Source organism: Neoarius graeffei, chromosome 15, assembly GCF_027579695.1.
Source record: "Neoarius graeffei isolate fNeoGra1 chromosome 15, fNeoGra1.pri, whole genome shotgun sequence".
NCBI classification, from domain to species: Eukaryota; Metazoa; Chordata; class Actinopteri; order Siluriformes; family Ariidae; genus Neoarius; species Neoarius graeffei.
Genome location: NC_083583.1, coordinates 58705451 through 58712819, shown reverse-complemented (window position 1 = coordinate 58712819; position 7369 = coordinate 58705451).

Genomic DNA, 7369 nt, shown 5'->3' with positions numbered 1-7369 from the left:
TCCTACAGTCTACCAACAGCAAAGGAACACAACGCTAGCTAATGTCGTTAGCTAATAGCTACTACAGAAGAACAACGAGGTTACAATGGGTTATTTTAGCCTATTTGGTTACACACTCGCCGCCACAGAATGTTAACAGCAATGTAATGCCTTTTCTGGCTAATTTTATTCGTCTTACCTCCAACAAAGTGGTCACTACACAAGCGCTGGTATGCCGAGGGCTGCCAATCTGTTAATGGCCGCTATCCATCTTCTCCGTCGGGATCCGATAAAATGATAAACCTTGCCTTGTTTGTTGATGGTTACTACATCCAGGTGTACAACAATATAGTGGCATGATGGAAGTCTTGCTGAAAATAAACACTTTCTTTGCTGCCGTTCCTCAATGCTGGCTGTGGTAAACTACTGGTAGTACATGTCCAAAATGGCGGCCGCGTTTGTCGTGACGTCACGTGAAAAGGGTCCATAGTCAGACCAGAAACACACTGACAATGGAGGTGAAAGCAGCTAAGAAGAGCTATGCTGATAAGATTAAAAACAGCCTTTCAGCAAACGATCCGACATCAGTGTGGAGAAGCCTGCAGAACATTACTAACTATAGGAGACCATCTACCAACACTGCAGTGAACCATCAACTGGCTGACGAGCTGAATGTGTTTTACTGCAGATTCGACACATTCACACCTCTCCCCCCTTCAGTCATTAAACACCCATTTACACTCCCTGCCATTCTGCCACCCCCCGTCTCTGACCCCCCCCCCACCAGCACTCAAGATCTGTGAAGAGGATGTCTGTCAGCTTTTCCACAGACAGAAGCTCAGGAAGGCACCTGGCCCAGATGGTGTGTCACCCTCTTGTCTGAAGATCTGTGCTGACCAGCTGGCTCCCATCTCCACCCAGATCTTTAATAGATCCCTGGAGCTGTGTGAAGTCCCCTCATGCTTCAAACGCGCCACAATAATTCCAGTTCCTAAGAAAACCAATATCACAGGACTGAATGACTACAGGCCTGTTGCCCTCACATCTGTAGTCATGAAGTCCTTCGAGAGACTGGTGTTGTCATACCTGAAGGACATCACAGACCCCCTGCTGGACCCCCTGCAGTTTGCCTACCAGGCAAACAGGTCAGTGGATGATGCAATAAATATGGGTCTACACTACATCCTGCAACACCTTGACACTGCAGGGATGTATGCCAGGATCCTGTTCATGGACTTCAGTTCGGCATTCAACACCATTGTTCCAGACATCCTCCACACTAATGCCGCTTTTCCACTACAAACGCGGCTGAGTCGGGCTGAGCCGTGCCGTGCTGAGTCGGGCTGAGTGGGGCTGTTGGAGTTGCATTTCAACTACCACCGTGCTGAACCATGCTGGCTGGAAGTGGGTGGACACATTGGGTGGAGTTAGCGAAAGTGGGTGGACGTCACGTGATGTCGTTAAGCGGCGCAAACAGTGACATCAGTGATCTTTTAAGCGGTAGTCTCACGACCTGGATAGTAAACAATAAACATGGAGGACATGGAGTCGTTAGTGTTGCTGGTCTTGGTGCTGTGGCTTGTTGTCACCGACAACGCCAACAGATACTGGCAAGAGCGTATAGATGAGGCGAGGTGCATAAGGCTCCAGAAATTCTCGTAATTCGTAATTCTTCTTCTTCCGGGTTTACGGTGTTGACAGATCCCAGCGTGCTCGCGGGGCGTGTGTGGGCATGTGAGGACACTCCTCCTCACCAATCAGTGCACAGGGGAGTGTCTGCTCACGCCCCCAGCCTCACTCAGCTCGGTTTGGCTCGCTTCAGCCCCACTCCAAAACCGTGTGAGTTTTGGGTGCTAAGCAGGGCTGAAGCGAGCTGAGTCGTGCTGTTTTGAGATAGTCGAAACGCGAGCCGTGTTGGGCTGAAGTGAGCTGAAGCGAGCTGAAGTGAGCTGAAAAAGGGTAGTGGAAAAGGGCCATAAGCTCACCCAGCTCACTGTGCCCTCCTCCACATGTCAGTGGATTACAAACTTCCTGACTGACAGGAAGCAGCAGGTGAGGATGGGGAGCATCTTATCCAGCATTCGGTCTATCAGCATTGGCGCCCCCCAAGGGTGTGTGCTCTCCCCACTGCTTTTCTCCCTTTATACCAATGACTGCATCTCAAGAGACCCGTCTGTTAAACTCCTGAAATTTGCAGACAATACAACGGTCATTGGCCTCATCCGAGATGGTGAGGAGTCTGCATACAGATGGGAGGTTGAATGGTTGGTCTGGTGGTGCAGTCAGAACAATCTGGACCTGAACACGCTCAAAACTGTGGAGATGACAGTAGACTTTAGGAGGAGCCCCCCCCCACTCTGCTGCCCATCACCATCACCAACAACACTGTGACTGCTGTTGAAACCTTCAGGTTTCTGGGTTCCACAATCTCTCGGGACTTGAAGTGGGAGACCAACACAGTCACTATCATCAAAAAGGCTCAGCAGAGGTTGCACTTTCTGCGCCAGCTCAGGAAACTCAACCTGCCTAAGGAGCTGCTGGCACAATTCTACTCTGTCATCATTCAGTCTGTTCTTTGCTCTTCCATCACTGTTTGGTTTGGATCGGTCACCAAACAGGAGAAGAACAGACTGCAACGGACAATAAGGTCTGCAGAGAAAATTATTGGTGTCAACCTGCCCTCCATCCAAGACCTATACCTGTCCAGAGTCAGGAAATGGGCAGGTAACATCTCTGTGGACCCATCACACCCTGGTCACAATCTGTTTAATCTTCTCCCCTCAGGGAGGCGATATAGATCAATGTATGCAAAAACAACCAGACACAAGAATAGTTTTTTCCCTTAGGCTGTCTCTGTGATGAACAGCTAAAATCCAGATTCATATATCAGTAATATCACTTGCAATATATCTGCACACTCATACTGTCATTCTGTGCTCACTGTTACTCACATTTATATTTATATTTATACTTATTTATATTTACTATTTCATCTTTGCACTATGCACCATATTGCACCAAAAGGGAAAATCCTTTCTGTGATGAACAGCTAAAATCCAGATTCATATATCAGTAATATCACTTGTAAAATACCTGCACACTCATACCATAATTCTGTGCACACTGTATACTTTATACTTATCTATTCCATACTTGACTTACTTGGATTACTTTGCACTATGCACCTATTGCACCATTTTTTCTTTCTGTTTGTTTTATGTATACACTTTTTATCTGTTTTGTACTATGAGAGCTAAGTGAAACTGGAGTCAAATTCCTCATGTGTGTCCACATACCTGGCAGTAAAAGTGATTCTGATTCTGATTATTCTGCTCCAGCAGCATCCTGAGTGGTGCTGACTTGGTGGACAAGCTGGGAATAAACTTCGCTAGGTATGTCACCATCCCTAAGAACCGCCTCACCTCATCTTTGTTTTGAAGTCTCTCCATATTGGCTATGGCTGATGTCTTTCTCAGGTCAGGACTCACCCCTTTCTCAGATACAACATCTCCTATGAACGTCAGTGACTTGACTGCGAATTCACATTTGTCTCTGTTCAACTTCAGGTTGACACTTCATGTACGCTCAAGCACTTGTCTCAGCCTTGTTTCATGTTCATCCCTTATGGAACCCCAGACTATGATGTCATCCATCATGGTTGTGACTCCTGGAATGTGCTCAAATATGGTGTGGATAGTCTTGTGATAGACCTCTGGAGCAGACAGAATTCCATATGGAAGACAAAGAAAGCGATATCTTCCTTCCGGAGTGTTAAAGGTACAGAGTCTAGAACTGGCATCATAGAGCTTCATCTGTCAAAACCCTGAAGACGCATCGAGTTTACTGAACCACTTCGCATCTGCAAACTTAGACACGATCTCCTCACGGGTCGGCAACTTGAAATGCTCTCTCTTGACTGCTTTATAAAGGTCTCTATGATCCAGAGATATGCGCAAGGCACCATTTTTCTTTTGTACTATTACGAGTGAACTCACCCAATCCGTCGGTTCACTGATTTTCTTTATGACATTCAACTTTTTCATTCATGCAGGGCGTTGTGGCTCAGGTGGATAAGGCGCCATACCATAAATCCGGGGACCTGGGTTCAATTCTGACCTGAGGTCATTTCCTGATCCCTTCCCGTCTTTCTCTCCTGCTCATTTCCTGTCTCTACACTGTCCTATCCAATAAAGGTGAAAAAATCTTTAAAAAAAAAACTTTTCCATTCATGCTAGCTCATCATTTAGTCTCTCTCTCAGTGCAAATGGAACTTTCCAGCATGCATTTACCACCGGTGTAACAGTCTCATCTATGTGTATCTTGTGTTCACCTGGTAAGCAGCCGAGTCCTTCAAAAACATCCTTAAACTCTATCATGAGTGTCTCTTGATCATTGTTGGTCTGTGATGCCACCACGAACACGCTCTTCACTAGATTGAGCTTTTCACATGCAGTTAGACCTAATATTGGTTGCACTTTCTTTTCAACAATCAGCAACTGTGCCTTTAAGATCTGGCTTTTGTGTTGGAAAGTCGCTATACAACTGCCTTTAACTGGCACGCTTTCTCCTGTGTAGCCTGTCACTTTAATCTTCACTGAATGAATCTTGCTTTTTATTTTGAACGTTTTGTAATCAGCCAATGACAACTGATTCACTTGTGCTCCCATATCCAACTTAAATGGTATTATTGTCTCATTTACAGTCACTGGAACAATCCATTCTTCTTTTTCAACACTGGATGCCTGCACTACATCTACAAATAGCTCCTCTAGTTCCTCATCCACTGTGTGCACTTTTCTCTTCGTGTCACCAGCCATGGAGCATCTCGCATAATGATTTCTTTTGCCACAGTTATTACAAGTTTTTCCGAAAGCAGGACATGTTCTTGGTGCATGACTGCCTCCACATTTTTTACAACTGCCTTCCACCCCTTTTTCTCTATTTTGTTTAACTTTACATTTCTTGGGCTGCTCATTTGATTTTACAGCGTGCACCGCCATTTCTGTTTTAGCCAGTTCTTTGACTTGCTCGCGTGAGCTCTGTGCTGCCCTGCACAAATCCAGAGTCCTATCTAAAGTCAAATTTTTCTCCCTCAGCGATCTCTTTCTCAGTCCATTGTCTGCAATTCCACAAACGATGCGGTCTCTTATTAGCGAATCTCTCAGGTCTTCAAACTCACATGACTTGCTCAAAGTATACAGCTCTGCTAAATACTGATAGAAAGTATTGCCAGGCTTTTGGTTACAAGAAAAGAACTTGTGTCTCTCAAATGTTATATTTTTGGAAGGCACAAAATATGCTTCAAATTTCTGCATGACTGTGTCTAGTTTGAGATCATCAGGTTCAATATGAAAGCTATTGTAAATGTCCAACGCATCTTCCCCAATTTCATGCAGAAAGATTTCCGCTTGCACTTTCTCGTCCCCCTGTCCAGCTCCACTAGCAGCTAGATAAATTTCAAACCTCTGCTTGAAACGTTTTCAATTATCAGCGAGATTGCCACTAAACTGCATGGGTGAGGGTGGACTTAGCTTATCCATGACTGTGGGTCTGCGTGCAGTCTGTTCTGTCAACGAAATCTGCAGCGGTGATACCGGTGACTCCGACACGACTTCACGCTCGCTTTTGCCGAGTTCTTCCCTGCTGTCACTGCTGCTGCTATCCTTTCCCGCTAGCATTGACTAGCTTGCACGTGGGCTCGGTAGGCATGTCCTCACTGCTCCAACTCGCTCACCAGACTTTTTGCTGCACATCATCTTTTTCCAACTCGCAGACTTCACTATCTGACACCATGTTATGCCATGTAGTGCATTTTAAATGACACACTCACACAGTCGGCGTGGGCTATGTACCAACTTTTTACTGGGCAACATCACCGTGTACATCATCTATATCATCCGCTGTTCGCCTAGTGCTTTCTGGGTAATGCAGTTCTGTAAACCAGCATATAACAACACAGCAGGTACTTTGTATTTATTAATGTGGGAAATTTTACGCTCAGTATAATATGTGGTTAGTTTTTTCTTTTTTATCAGACATCTAGTTTTAGGTTTGTTTACGTGACATGTTTCGACGTACGTAACTGTCGTCTTCCTCAGAGTGTCACCGGATGTTGTTGGTGACGCATCTTATCAGCTGATGTTTCTGAAGGCATGACCTTCCTGTATGGTTTGACAGGTCGGTCACGCCTTCTACTGTCTGTTCGTCCCCTGCAAAATGGCACTCCAGATATGGGAGAGCATGTATGCTCCCTCATCCCGGTTGATGGTCCTCGGGCTCCGCTTTTGGATCTCCATGGCCTCCCTGATCCAGCGCTGATGTTTATTATCTTCTGTGCAGATGACTCTGGCATTCCCCCAGTCCATAATGTGATTTTCTCTTTTACAATGATCTGTTATGACTGACTTGTAATTTTCCTGTTGTGCCTTTTCTTTTATTGTTCAGGTTTGTCTTGTAGCTGTCTCCTTTTCACACTCTTTCTTATGTTCATTTTTCCTTGTGGTGAAGCTCCTTCCTGTCTCCCCGATGCAAGTTTTATTGCATGATTGACATGGAATCCCATATATGGTGTTGCATTTGTTATCCGGATGTATTCTGTCTTTGGGATGAACCAGGATCTGACGGAGTGTTGTGTGTGGTTTGACAGGTGTGTTAATGTTGTGTTTCCTCATTGCTCTTTGAATGCGTTCCGTTATTCCTCTGATATATGGTAATGTTACTTCTCCCCTGTGTTCTTGTTTGTTGCTTTGTTTTTTCTCTTTCTTCTGTGTTTTGTTGTTTTTGACCAGTTCTGCCCCTTTGGATATTGCCCACTGTGGATATTGACATGCCTTCAGAGCATGTTGTATATGTTGTTCCTCCTGTTGTTTGTCCTGTGGATCTGTAATTATTGCTGCACGTTCATGTAATGTTCTAACTACTGATATTTTGTGCATTATGGGGTGTTCGGAAGTCCAGTTTAAATATTGGTCGGTGTGTGTGGGTTTTCTGTGTACTTTTATTTTGATGTCCCCATCTTCTGTGTGTTGTATTTTAAGGTCCAAAAATGCTATTGACTGCTCCGTTTCCTCTTCATGTGTGAATTTTATGTTGCCGGTATTGTCTATGGTGTTGAGATGGTCGGTGAGTTGTTGAGTGTGTCCCGTCTTCACTTTTTCCAATATATCATCCACATAACATTTCCAGAGTGTTGGTCTGTATTCTGCCGGTATTGTAGTGAGTGCTTTCTGCTCCAGGGCTTCCATGAAAAAGCCGCACATTATGGCCGATAGTGGGTCTCCCATGGCAAAACCTTCCTTTTGTCTGTATATTGTATTCCTGAATTGAAAGTATGTGGATGTGGTGATGAATTGAAGGAGTTGAGTGATGTCTTGTACTGTGAGGTTTGTGC